A 13,362-nucleotide genomic window follows, 5' to 3' on the forward strand; every position below is an offset into this window, starting at 1 on the left:
TTCCTAGCAGATGGCGACAGAAAAATGGGTTTGTTGGCAGGTTTCACCACAAAGCAGCCTTCTTATCGCACATATTGATGTGTATACAAACATACACACGCACTATCAGGCTTTCAGTTAAAAAGTAATTCTCCTTCTGATTTAAGGGCGGTCACGTGGGGGCTTAGAAGGGACGGCACGTGCTCTTGGCTTTTGCTGCACGGATCTGAAGGCATTTGTGTGGCTGAGCTGCCGCAGCACGACCTAGCAAACATTTACCCATTCGATCGAGTCTTCTGCTGTATCAGAAAGACCATGTGGTGGGAGGGACGTGCAGTGTTTGACTACATACCTCCATATTTATCAGTGCATCTTTAGTAGCTTGTGCTGACATAAATACTGGTGAGCTGGAAAGCCAGCATGTTTGAGATGGAGACAGCCCTGATGGTTTTCTCTGTGCCATTGTTAAGGGTAACGTAGCAGGAATACAGAAAGCGACTTTTCTCTCTCCTTAAATAAAGCAACCAACTGAAAACTGACAGTGGAGATGCAGCCATGCGCCCAAACAAAGAAATACAACAGCAGCATCTTATCGCCAGGAGACGCACCGGGGTTTGGAGTGCTCAACGTGCTCCACGCTGCCTCGGGGAAATGCACAGGGAGAGCATTTGTTCCATGTTCCTCACCCAAAAAGAGACAGCTGTCAGACAGATCCTCACATCCCAGCTCCTCCTCGACCCGGTAGCTCTGATTCTGCCCGGTGAGGGCTGTAAGCTCGACAAAATGGTGCAGAGCTGTGCCAGAATTGGAAGGCTGCGGTGTCGGCCCAAAGCTCTTTCCAAGCCCGTACAAGCAGCACCAGGAAGACCCCATGCTCGCTCTGTTTTGCTGCTCATTTCAAACAGACAGCCTGAGCCAAGGCAACCAGATGAGGGTGACATCTGGCTATCAAACCTCTGCCAAGTCACTGCTGTTCTGTAGCTGGCAGGGAGATGCTGTGCTGCAAATGCCAGCTTCTCGCTGAAACACAAAGTGCATTCCCTGCATTTTCTTTGCTTCCTCTCCAGCCACAAACGGTTCGATATTTTGTTTTACTAATGGCCAAATCCAAATCTCCTTTCCAGGGGCATAAATCCACTTCATCAGTGCTAGGGGGCTTATACAACAAGTGGAATTTGACCCTGAAGTCGGAGATGCTCTTGCATTTCTGTAGCTTGCTGACAAATTAACTTGTTGACTTAAAATCTCAGCTGCCTTCATTCAAACATCAAATCCTCTCCTGTAGGGCACATTTGTGCAGATAGGAGAGCAGCTTGTATCTAAACTCCTCAGGCAGATGGATAAGCTGGAGTAGCTCTGGAGTTCTCTTTCACTACTCTTATTCTCTAAGCTGCATCTCTTAGTATAAGGAAAAATTATTCTCCAAACAGGCAGCCATGGACTAGCACAGTCTGCCTAAGGACATGGTCAGTGGGCATGATGGGCTGGATTAGGCCCTGGGCAACCTGATCTAGCTTTGAATCATAGAATCATAGCATCACAGAATGGTTTGGGTTGGAAGGGATCTCTTAGTTCCAGCCCCCTGCTGTAGGCAGGGACACCTCCCTCTAGCCCACGTTGCTCACAGACTCATCCAACCTGGTCTGGAATGCTTCCATGGAGAGGCATCTACAGCCTCACTGGACAAGCTGCTCAGTGTCTCACCACCCTCACAGGAAGGAATTTCTTCCTGATATCCAGTCTAAATCTGTCCTCCTCCAGTTTAAAGCCATTTCCCCTCATCCTGTCACTACCTGCCCTTATAAAAAGTCCCTGTTGAATGTATCTGTTCCTTGCAGGAGAGATGGACTAGATGGCCTTTAAGGATCCTTTTCAACTCTTAAGGATTTTATGATTCCATGATTCTGTAACTTAGGGAGCTTAGTGATCCTTTCCACCCTCATTGCAGTGCATGGAGAATCATATGATTCTGTGTCTCTTTAGTAGGAAATCACTATAGCTTGTGAAAAAAAATCATTGTAGCATGTGGTAGAAGTCTGTCACTAATCAAAGGTGCACAGAATTGGAAGAGATCTTGCGGGGCTCCCCATAATACATTGCTTTTTATTGCTCTCAGAAACAGTTTGATCCCAGCGACTCAAGGGAAGGTTGTTCTGGGATGATGTGTGAAGGAGCTGAGCTGCATGGTTTACCCGGCTTCCTTATGTAGAGTTCTCATTTTCACCTATCCCTGTGTGCTGCTGTACTCTCAGCACTTCTTGGCAGCTGCCAGAGGGCGTGAAAGAAATAACTGCCCTGGTTTTTGCAGCTGGTATTGTGGCCAAGTGTGTTTCTCCCCCTCTTCTGGTAAATCACTTCTGCTACAGGCACAGTAACCACTTTGCAAAACTGAAGAAGAGAAGTAATTGTATTAGATAAATATGCCCAAGCAAAGCTTGGGCTGCTGGAATGAATTTGCTTTGCAAAGGGTGCAAGTTTTATTTCTACTTTTCCAGTTAGCCTTTGAAGTTGAACTTCTTTGCCACATATTTTGCAGGCTCCAGGAGCACTGTGCTTTCGGTCTGTGGGCTTTAAGCAGAAGCCATCTGCTTTTGAGGGTACTCACAAGAAGTGGATATTAATACTTGAAAAGTGACTCAGATCTTTCAGGATGTCTGGGGTGGACCAGCTTGCTATAGAAACTAAGTCAAATTCCCACAGCCCACACCAAAATCTTCACCAGAGAGTCCATAGCTGAGTAAAGATTAGAGAAACCAAATTAAAGTGTGCCTTATTTTGTCAACTGCGACTCACCAGCAGTTTAATCTTCCTAGCTAGCTTGTATGGAGCTGGTTGTAGAGTGCTGTATGCTTGGATGTGGCCCTAGCAAGGTGATGCAGTGAGTAGCACCATATTTAGGAGGTCATCATCATCTCTCATCAGATCTTCCAACTTCCTGAGCATGGCTGTGTTACACAGGGCTAACTGCAGGAAAAATGAAGTGTATATCTAACAGCATTATTCTGCCTTCTACTTTGAGATCAGTTGATTTCAGCGCCACAGCAGCAAAACCAATCTGTATGGAAATTCACGATTGAACATGCTGATTGAATGGTGATTTCATCTACTGGCTCCATTTAGATCTCATAAAGAGTAAATGCAACCCATAACAACTTTCGTAAGATTATCAAAAGTGCCCCTTTATCTATGCTGTAGTGATAGATTAGGATATTTTACATTTAAACCAAATTTGATCAATGATTTGTCAAACTGGGGAGATCTCTGCATTGTGAGGCATGTATAGATGCTGGTACCAACCTTCAATTGCATCTCATGCTATGTAACTGCTCAAAGTGAAGTGCCACTGTGAATCTACATCATATGTAACTTCAGGTGTTGTCCTTATCAGAACATCGTGTCATAGAAACATGTCTTCCTGTATAATAATCAGTTAAGCTGCAGAGCTATTGGGGCAGTATGGCATGTTTATGTCGGGACAAACAGAAAAATAGTTGGTTTGTTATAATTCAAGTACTTGAGAGACAAAAAGCTAATTCAGGTTTCCAAAAGCACATTTGCAATTATCATTACTAAGCAGCTTAACCAACCTGAAAGCGAATGCTAAACGATCCAGATCTTAGTCTTATTAAGCCTGTGTGTTTCCTGCCACTTAAAAGTCTATCAAAAGCCTAAAGATCTGGGAAAATGAGATTTTCTGGAAGGCAAGCTTTAAAGTTTACCTCCTTCCTTTCTGAAAGGAGAGGCCGATACCTCTGTTCATGTGCCGTTTCTGGAACTCAGAGCGTGCACATCACTGCTGCAGTGTTTCATGGAACATCCTTTGTTTATTCACACTGTGCCACTTTTAAACTTCAGATGTAAACAACAAAGGCTTCTTTGTATTTCGCACTATCTCATACTCACTACCTTACGGAGTCCAAAGCCAAAACACTGTGCAGTTTTACCCTCTTCACACTTTCTTCTGCTTTTTGGATGCGTTCTCCTATCCTTTCCTATTTATAGTAGCTGGAAAACTGCTTATTTTCTTGTTAAAATCTTTCTCCTGACTTTTCAGTCCTTGCTATGGGATTAAAACTATATTCCTTGTAACTACTTTGAATATAATTTTAGTAGCAATTATGCATATATTCAATAACTGAAGCAGTTTGTCATCATGAAGGATTCACATTGCTTTAGAGTGGTCAACCTGTCTGTGATCTGGTATCTTTATGGCTTTCCTCTGGACCCTCTCTAGCACCTCCACATCTTTCCTGTGTTGATGGCCCCAGACCTGGACATTTTTTCACCATGGGGTAGGACATCAGTTTTATGTTGCACTGGTAATGCAGTGGGCCAGGCTCTGAATCGTGCTGCACGAATGTTGTGCTGGATCCATCTCCTCTCTGATTTCTGTTGCCTGGGGATGGGCAGCCTGCTTCTCCTCCCATTCCATGCTACATACTGTCCATGCTGTCCTGGAAAAATAAGGACAGATTATCCAGGTGCTTGTGCGCACTCCTATGCTTCGCTGCATACAGTCCTGACCTATATGTGTAGTATAGATGAAATCAAGATAACTGGTGTAGAGCCATGCTGACTTTTGCAAATGACACTCTCCTATCATCCCACCCCCTTACAATGCATTTGAGCATAGAGGAGATTTCTGATCTGCTCTTTTAAGTAGAATATTGAACATACAGCCCAGAACAGTTTAGGCAGGTTGAATCAGAAAGTCAGTCTAGATTTGTTTGTTTGGAACAGAAGATGATATTGGTTGAAACCCTTGGCCAGGGATGGTCTGAGCTGAGGTGGGTAATAGTCCTGCTGCTCTATAAAGCAGGCTCTGAGCTTCCACCACAAACAACTTTGACTTCTACAGAGGGTGAACTACACAACCCAAATGATCTCCCAGCTTTCCAAGGGATTATATGGTTTGGTATTACATGCTGATGGCTGTGAGAGGCTGAATAGAAAAACAAAACTTTATATTAGAGGCACACTAAGTGGCAGAGATAGAGGTTGCCCAACAATTTCCATCGTAAGTATTTTTCAGTTATTTTTATGTATCAGTTTTTATTATTTCAGAAATAAGTTCTTGCGCTTGATGTCTGAAAGTTTTCCTCCACAGTTATGGCAGAAGTTTCCTCTGTATAAGTTTAGGAAGAGATAAATTGTTTATCTGTCTTAAAAATTTATCTTCCCTGAGAAGCTGTCATGCCAATGCATTGTGGAAGAAAAACTTGATGTAAATCCAGTGTTGACTCCTGTTAGAAAAATAGAATGATCGTAGTGTAAGAGTAGAGCTAAACTGAGCACTCAGCCTTAAGTATATTAAATCATAGAGTCATAGAATCTTAGAATCAGCAAGGTTGGAAATGACCTACAAGATCATCCAGTCCAACTGCCCACCAATCACTAATAGTTCTCAACTAAGCCATGTCCCTAATGAGCATTTTTACTCCCACTTTTTTACTTCCCATTTTTACTCCCACACTGCAACTCCCTGGAATGAAAAATAATTGCAGTTTCTTCCATTTATTGCAAAGAATATATGCAGCACGCGGGTTGGTCTGCACTTTGCAGTATAGCATGGTTCGTAGATAACTGACCTAATGAAGGTGGTCAGGTGTTGTCAACAGAGCATGTTGATGTGGAGTGTTTTCCTTTGCTCATGGAGAATATGGATTTGCCTCTTCTCAGCTTTATGCTGCTGTTGGAACCAAGTTAGCTTCTCAGCGTCATTCAGGACTGCTCTACATGGAGATACCAACTCATGTTTGCACTGGGCTAGAAGATTCTGCACTGTGCTTTACTGCTTCATATGTGGGTTGTTATCAGTATCCACACCTCGGTTTGGACCTGTCCATTTTTCACTTTAGGAATACAAGGTAGTGGATGAGTGTTCAGTGAAGAGCAGTCTGCCATCTCAAACCATGGAATAGATTTTACCTTCAGATCCCTGCCATCATCAATTATCCATACGGGATGTGCAGTAAAAGGCTGTTTGGCTACGTTGAAATTGTCTAGACAAACAGAACTTCCAACTCTCTCAATGGCTCCTTCAACGCCTAATTAGTTCCCAGACACTAGTTGAGCAAGACGTCTTTTATCTTTGCTGATGTTGCCTTCCTGTGCCTCCTAAATGCCCTCTGCTGCCATTCTTCACTTTCATTTTTCATCCCTCAAGAGGAGGCAAGGTGGGTGTTCAGGAAGCTCTGTGCTGCAGGTCAAGCTTGTAAAGACTTCAGGTCAAGCCGATCCTGTTATACCATTCAGTGTTGGGAGCAGAAACTTTTAATCCAGAATTAGACTGATATGATAGAGAGCAGCTTTCTTTTGATTTCCAAAAGGAAAAAAAAAATAAATAAAATAGAACTGCAGATTTTATTTCCCTGTCAGATTCATTTCGTACAATGTAGGGCAATTTCACCATTTATCTTTTTCCAGTGCTAGAAGATGCAAAGAGGTCTGCCTATACGAATGTGCCATTTCAGCTGGCAAAGTTGACTGGGAAATGAGGAAGCACATTCAAATGTAAAAGAGGAGGAAATATCAGAGTAACTGCACCTCTGGTCCTTCCTGCACCTTCAGAGCATATCCACTTGGCACCTGGGCTATGTTTATATCCAGGCTATCAGCCAGCAGTGATTTACCTTGGCAGGTCCAATATATATCCAGACCCAGCAATTCCTTCCCCTCTGGCAGGGATGACAGACCAACAGCCTCTTTCAAGCTAAGTATTTATCAGAGAGAGCAGATCTTCCAACCAACAAAACAGACTACAAATGTGTATATATATATTTATGTATGTGTATATATATGTATATATACACACATACTGCTTTTGGGGTTGTGTCTCCATCTAGGTTCAGTTTACTCTGTTTAGATGATGTGCTCTGTTGTGTGTGTCTTTTGTTTGTTTGTTTTTCATTGGGCTCATAGCTCCAACAGTCTGTTTTGTAGTTTTATAGATTAGAATCAAGATTCTACAGCTTAGCACTTTGCACCATCATCTTTTTTAGTACTTGTTGTATTTCTTTCTTATCTGCATTTTCCCTTTGCTGCCCTAGAATAGTCATATAAACAGTTCCAACAGAGCCACGTAACAGCATTTCTTCTCTTTGACCAGGTTATGCGTGGTCCCTGTAGGATGATTATGCTTCCAGATTTATCCTGTAGTCACATAGCAGCTAGTTTTCTCTTGCAGCAAAGTCCTAAGCAAGATGTGAAACCAGTGAATTTCACCATTTCTTCTCTTTGATCCACATGCCCACACTGTGAAGGATGCAGAATTTGTGCTAAATCTTTCCCAGCCTCAGTCTCGTCTAGTTTGCAATCGCAAAGTAAGTTCTGAGGTTAGACAGCTTCTCTGCAAGGGTATTAATAATACTTAGAAATCATGTAGCACTCCAAAGCCCTGTGCAAGCATCAGCTAATTGTGCAGCACTCCAAAGCTCTGTGTTAAACTCGAATGAAGCGATTCTTGCAGCACCTATTGGATGCATCGGTGCCCTTCAGTCCCCTGCACAGAGAGGTAAATGGAACCACAGGAAAGGCTCCTTGGCAGCATTGTTCTGCCCAGCTGGCTTGCTGTGGGTAAAAACTTGATTGTCAAAAAGAGGTCACCTCCACAGATGGAAATGCAGATTTTGCCAGCTAGGCATGATCTCAGCCAATTGCAGGGCTCTGCTGAGGTCATTGACATTGATTAGATTGGAAAAACCAGCCTCAGTAAGTGACATAGAGAAGACTGGACCAGGCACAACAAAAGGAATTATAATGTTAGCTAGAATAGCAGGCGAATGTTTACCGGTGCGGCACTCCATCCAAATGAAGGCAGCACAAAGGAAACAATTTAAAATGATATATCAGATACATCTCTGCAGAGAGGCTGTCTCAGAGCAGTCGAAAGGTGCAGCTACATGATACTTGGAAAATAAAAGATGAAACATCTTCTTTCAGTTGCACAGCACTGAAGCTTTGTGCTACTTGTTGTGTTAATTCCTCAGGCCGATCCTCACTACAAGTCTGCCTTGCAGGAGAAATGAATTTCACTATTCATAGGATGATGGAATCATGAAGGTTGGAGAAGGCCTTTAACATCACCAGCCTCAACCCCAGCCCAGATATTTTAGAGGGTCCATTGGGGATACAGAGGCTTCATGTAGCTTGTTGAGGCAGCAGACAACCTGCATATTGAAGCTGAGTTCAGGCTGTACGCTTGCTTCTAAAGGGCATAGAGAATCATACACAGGATGATGCTATTTTTATTAAAAGCCACAGAATGCTAGAAACCAATTAATACTCCTCTGCTTCACTAATGCTTCTGCTCAGAAAATTAAATGGCTTCACTTAACAAAACCAATTTTAAAGCTTTTTCTGTCAAAATTACAAGTGGGTTCAACCCCTCATCTAAACTTCCATGAGCCATGCGGTTTTAGCACAACATACCAAAGCATCAGTGACTTCAGTCTATTCCTTTCAAGTATTTGGAGGTGCAAGAGTATCTGGTCTTTCTGGCACAGTTCCTCCCAAGGAGCCGCACACCTTGAATGTGTTGCTGCCATGCCATCAAATGATTAAATATTTTGACATAGTTTGGCTCACTGTAATCAGCTGACTATCAAAAGATGAAGCAGCAATTAATGTCGATTCGGAGGGCAGCAGCAAATACAAGTAGAGAAGTATCATGTGCTAAATATGATTGCTTGGGAATAAGTGAAGAACAGCCCCTCTGGTTGCACTGGTTTGGTTTATTCCTTGGCAGTCTACCATCCCATCTCCCTGGCTGAAGGAGAGCGTTTCCCATCACGAGGTATAACTGAGCAGAAGTGCTGCCAGTGAAACAAACTGATTTCACTGATATGCAGTTTGCAGTGCATCCCAGAGACCCAGTGCTAGAGTGAGGCAGTGAGAACGTGTGGAAGGTGATACATTCTCTGCCAAAGACTAGGAGGTCCCTTAAAGTCTGTCTAACTGTGTTTGCACATTGTGGGTACCTCACACTGCAGCTGAGATGGGACTGCAAGTACTGGATTGGGTGACAGATGGTTGGGGAACCAACTGGCATAGTGCAAATGGGAAAATAATAGGGTTTGATTGCTGCAGTCCATTGTGGTTTTGAGCCTATGCATCCAAAACAACTACTAGTTCACTCCTGTGTTTTCGTCATGAAGGCTGAGTATTTTACATATTAGTTATGGAGACTGACTGATGGTTGTGGGTGCTTGAGCTGTCTATAAAGGACACGACACAGGTAACAGCATAGCAGAAAGCTGCATGATTAATCACGTCCATATTCACAAGTGAGAAATTTGGAGTTTCCCACACTGAGTCATGGTTACAGTTGTCTCAAGTTCAAGCTACTAAAGAAATCCATGGTAAAGCTGCTCAGCAGTGGCAGATCAGTGCACATAGGTGATGGCTGGCTACAAGTAGGAAAAGAACATAAATTAGAAAGGGCTTCCAAAACAGCACTGTGGGTAAACACGCAGGTCTAAATCAGACTTGCTACCAAGGGGCTGAAAAGTGGGCATCTCTAAGATGATCCATCAGAATTAAAGACATTTTGCACTGCAGGTTGGGTATCAGAAGCTGACAGACATGCACAGAATGCAGCATTTCATAGCAGAGTCCATGTGACTTTAGAAGAGGCAACTTGTGTCTTGCAGATACGCTTTTGTGAAGAGATGAGCTGAGAAAAAGGCAGGCAGCTGCTGAGGATTAAGAGGAAAGTTTTTCTTTTGAATAACTGGTTATAGGTAGGAAATAGAAGATACAAATAACAGGGCAGCTTTCACAATGAAAGGAGATTACCAGGTATCTGTCTTGGGAACTGGTGCAGTTCAATATCCTCATGAAAGAGCTGGAAAAGGGAGACCATCATCAGTGATGGACTGAAATCTGCTGATGGCATAGAGTTGTTCTAAGTAAGCAGAAGTAGACATTATGACAGAAAGCCGCAGAAGAATCTGACGGTATCAAATGTCTGTGCAAGAAAATAGCTGCTGAAATTCCATGTTGATAAAAGTCAAGTGCAGACACAATGATAGGGCTTATATTAACCCACGAAATAAGTCCTGGTGCCATTGCAGATGGTTCTTTGAAAACGTTTTCTCAGCGCTGAGCAGAGGTCAGAAAGGCAAGAGGAATGCAAAGAATTACTGGGAAAGAGGTGGGGAATGAAAGAGAAAATGTAAGTACAGCACTGAGTAAATCCGTGGTGATTTTGAATAGAGTGCAATTCCAGTCGCCCCGTCTCAATGAGGCGGTAAAATAGAACCAGAGAGGATGCAGAAGAGGGCAAGAAAGCTGACCTGAGTTATGAGTGGGGAGTCTAAACAGCCTCAGCCACTGAAGCCTGAAGAAGAAATGAATGAACGGGATGAAGGCAGAGAATGAAGATCACTATGCAAAGAGCACGTAAGAATTATTTGTTGTGGCAGAGGCTGTTCTGTGTAATGACATGGAGGCAACAAGTTTTAAGCAAACAACAGGGGAAAAAAAAGCACAACACTTTTTCAGGCTATAATAAATTAGGAAACTCATCAAGCAAAATCTTCCACGTACTTGAAGCACAGGTTGTTGAAATAGTGGTAATTCTAAGGTTCTCAATGCGGGCTCCAAGGCTTTTGTGCTCCACCACTGACCTCAGATATCAAATTGACTGTGTTCTTTTCATCCATTTTGGTTGAGCAGGACTTGGGTTCTGGTTTGGTTTGGCTTCTGTTCTAAAACCTGTAAGGTTTTTGGGGCTGGGTTGTGTCAGATAGGGGATGGTTGTGCTCTTCCACTGTGGTCTCTTGAGCTGTGAAAGCCACAGAAGCCCCTTGAACGTATTAATGAGTTAGTTCTGTTTTAACTGTAGTGGGATATCTGAAGGAAAAAAGATCCAAGAGTACTTCAGACATTTCCTGCACTCTGTGGAAGGTCCCAGTGGTGGATTATAGAATCACATAATCGAATCACAGAATGGTTTGGGTTGGAAGGGACCCTTAGGATCATTCGTTTCCAACCCCCTGCTATAGGGAGGAACACCTCCCACTGGACCAGGTTGCTCACAGCCCCATCCAGCTTGGCCTTAAACGCCTCCAAGGAGGAGGCATCAACAAGCTCACTGGAGATATAAGAAGAGAATTACATTCTCATTCACTTGATTCTTCCCATTTCTGCGTGCAAAAGCTGCAGCAATCCTTTTGGCTGCCTCATGGTGCTGGGAGCTCACACTGGATAGCTTGGGAATTGCGTGGACTAAAAAGCAAGCACTGAAAAGTCTGCTAGAACAGGATTATTGTCAAATTATGTCTGCCTTGGCGGCAGGAAATCAATCAAGAGTGTTCTGATTTACACCTGCCAGAGCCAACACATCATGAACTTCATCATCTTTCCCAGTGATGTTTTTATCTTTGCACTGACACAGTCAGTGAGAGGAAAATATTTTCCCATTTAAAATCAAAACATTCAAGGTAGTGTTTGGCAAAGCACTGGAGCCTGGGGTTCCTGTTGATTCTGACAACAGTGCCGGTATCTTTTGCTAATGACCAAAGAGCAATATAATGAGTTGTCTTGGGCTTCTGCTCTATTCAGCATGCGGTGTTTTAATAGGCTGTTAGTAATTCTGAAAGGGATAAATGATGTTTATGCCCCCTTGTGGTATGTTACCGAACAGAGTGGATTTTCTAACTGAAAATAAATGAATAAATAAATAAATGAGGCCAATGATGGAAAAGTCCCAGGTAAAAAAAATCTGTAACAAATACTTTTTTGCACAGTAGAAAAATACCCATCCCACCAGCAGCATCCTCATGACTCAGACAAGGGGGAAGCCAATTTTGCAGCATTTACAGCAGCAAGTAAATGACTAATACCCACGATAAAAGAGTTTGTGCCATCTTTCTGCAGTGAAGATAATGTCAAAAGTGCTTTTCTTTGCTAGAAATGTTAGGAAGCAAGTGAAATACTGCTTTATTAAAGCAGTTGTGTTGACATCTCTTTGTGTTAGTTGTTGCCAACCTGTTGTGATACAGGACTTCATGCTTTTTATCTTCTTTGCTAATACATCTGGCATGTAAATAGCCTGGTTCCCTTGGGATCAAACCCATCCCAAAGATGAAAAACGATTCTACATGGAAAAACAAGATTGGAGTCCTGTGAAATAGGGCTTGTTTTCTCTGTGCTCAAATGTGGGATCACAACATGGATTAGATAGTCCACAACTTCTGTATCTGCACTGAGAATTTAGATGTCAGGGTTGGAACTAAAGAGCTCCAAGTCCATCAGGGATTTTGTAATCTTATTACTTAACCCCTGATAGAAAGCTGAATACAGCCAAATGTGTCTCCAGGAAGTGAAATTACCAGAATACATTGGACCGGTGTCAGCCTTCTCCAGCAACTAACTCCTAAATGGTATCAGTACTCAGCTACACTGAGGCAGGAGCTAAGAAACCCAATTGTAGGGTATTTAAAGGCTCTTTGGCCCCAAATAGTCACCTCCTAATGTTTAAGTACTTGCTGATGTTTTATTTACATACTTTCCTGTCTTGTCATCCTTTTTCTTGAGCAGCAACTAGGGATGTAGGAGACCACTGGAAGGAGGAAAGAAACAATTTCCTTTCCATGTTCATAATGAGTATGACCAAAATAGTGGGTTTAAATGAAAGTTGTGGGCTTAATCCTGGCTAAGCCAGAACGGCAAATAATGTAATCACTGGGGAACCTGGAGGATGTCCATCTCTGATGATCCCTGAGGAGTAGTTAAACAAAGTTCTGCTGGCTGATTTGAGTTTTACTGTGATGAAGGAAGTTGTATTGGATGAATTCCTAAAGGTCCTTCCAGGTTTGGTTTTATGACATTATGTGGTGACTTCCTTTTATAGGTTTAATTGTCAGTATGATGAGATGGCTCACATTTGTCAGGTAATCAGCTTATCTGCTAATGCTTTCTTCTTAAAGCCCATCTTGCTGTCAATTCCGGCTGACAGCAACACAGATCTACCAATGTCCAGGGCTTTAGAAATATACTTTACAACAGTAAACACTAGTCTGACACCAATTAAAGTGCTTATATGATTATCATGGACAGCAGTGAGCAGTCCCCACTGAGATGAGATGAGAACTGGCTCCAAAAGGTTGGTGCTTAGCAATTTCCTTAGGAATAAAAAATTCAGTAGGTAAAATGGCATGGCAGTTCATATGAAAAAGAAGTTTCCTCTACCAGAAAACCTCTGGGAGTTTTGAATTCAGCCAGGGATATCAGAAAGGAGTTTAAGTCTAATTTAAAATTCCCACCCACATTCCTTCTCCTGTCCCTTCAAAGTGATTACTGCTATTGGTCCACTCACTGACAGATCTTCTTTAAGAAGTGAGACACAATTTGCCTGAAAAATACCTTTCTGTTCATGAA

At 42.6% G+C, this 13,362-nt stretch overlaps 1 protein-coding gene across 4 annotated transcripts in view; it reads left to right on the top strand.

Moving 5' to 3' along the window:
* Window positions 1-13,362, top strand: part of MSRA (methionine sulfoxide reductase A) — a 241,674-nt gene that overhangs the window by 226,936 nt on the left and 1,376 nt on the right. The window lies entirely within an intron of this gene.

Source organism: Coturnix japonica, chromosome 3 (assembly GCF_001577835.2).
Source record: "Coturnix japonica isolate 7356 chromosome 3, Coturnix japonica 2.1, whole genome shotgun sequence".
NCBI classification, from domain to species: Eukaryota; Metazoa; Chordata; class Aves; order Galliformes; family Phasianidae; genus Coturnix; species Coturnix japonica.